Source organism: Galeopterus variegatus, unplaced genomic scaffold (assembly GCF_000696425.1).
Source record: "Galeopterus variegatus unplaced genomic scaffold, G_variegatus-3.0.2 Scaffold973, whole genome shotgun sequence".
Taxonomy (NCBI): domain Eukaryota; kingdom Metazoa; phylum Chordata; class Mammalia; order Dermoptera; family Cynocephalidae; genus Galeopterus; species Galeopterus variegatus.
The window spans coordinates 104,434-104,930 of record NW_007727084.1 but is presented as its reverse complement, the minus strand read 5'-3'; the positions used below and the strand labels follow the sequence as shown (position 1 = coordinate 104,930).

The window sequence follows — 497 nt, the reverse complement described above, 5'->3', positions numbered from 1 at the left end:
GGGCCTCCTCTGACCCACCTTCTCTTGGGGTTCCCTGACCCAAACCTCAGCATCAGCTCTGAGGGGTGACCTTGGCACTGTTGATCCTAGGAGGGGAGGTCGTGCCCCTTCGTTCCAGAAGGCAGATTCCCACCACCACCCCTCCACTCGCCACCTTTGCTTCTTAGGCCACTTCCCCTAGCCTCTCCCCTGATTCCAACTACAACTGCTACCGGGGCTCCTGCATTTACCGTGGGCCAGACCCTGTCCTATGCACTTGACATCTATCAGTTCAGGTCTCCCTGCTCCCTTCCTGGCCTCTGCAGGCCATTCCGCACATGCAGCCAGAGGCACATGCCACAGCATGTCCCACACCTTCACCACACCAGCCCCCCCAGTTACTCCCACAGGGCAGGCACACGCCCGTCTCAGGGCCTTTGCACTGGCTGTTCTTCATGCCTGGAGCGCCCTTTCTGCAGCTGTCCCAAGGCACCCTCCCCCACCTCCTTCAGGTCTTT

The 497-nt window shown here is 60.4% G+C and overlaps 1 protein-coding gene across 1 annotated transcript in view; it reads right to left on the bottom strand.

Annotated features, from left to right (window-relative positions):
• ECH1 (enoyl CoA hydratase 1, peroxisomal) overlaps window positions 1-497 on the bottom strand; it is a 9,022-nt gene that overhangs the window by 1,875 nt on the left and 6,650 nt on the right. The gene's annotated exons all lie outside the window — the stretch shown is intronic.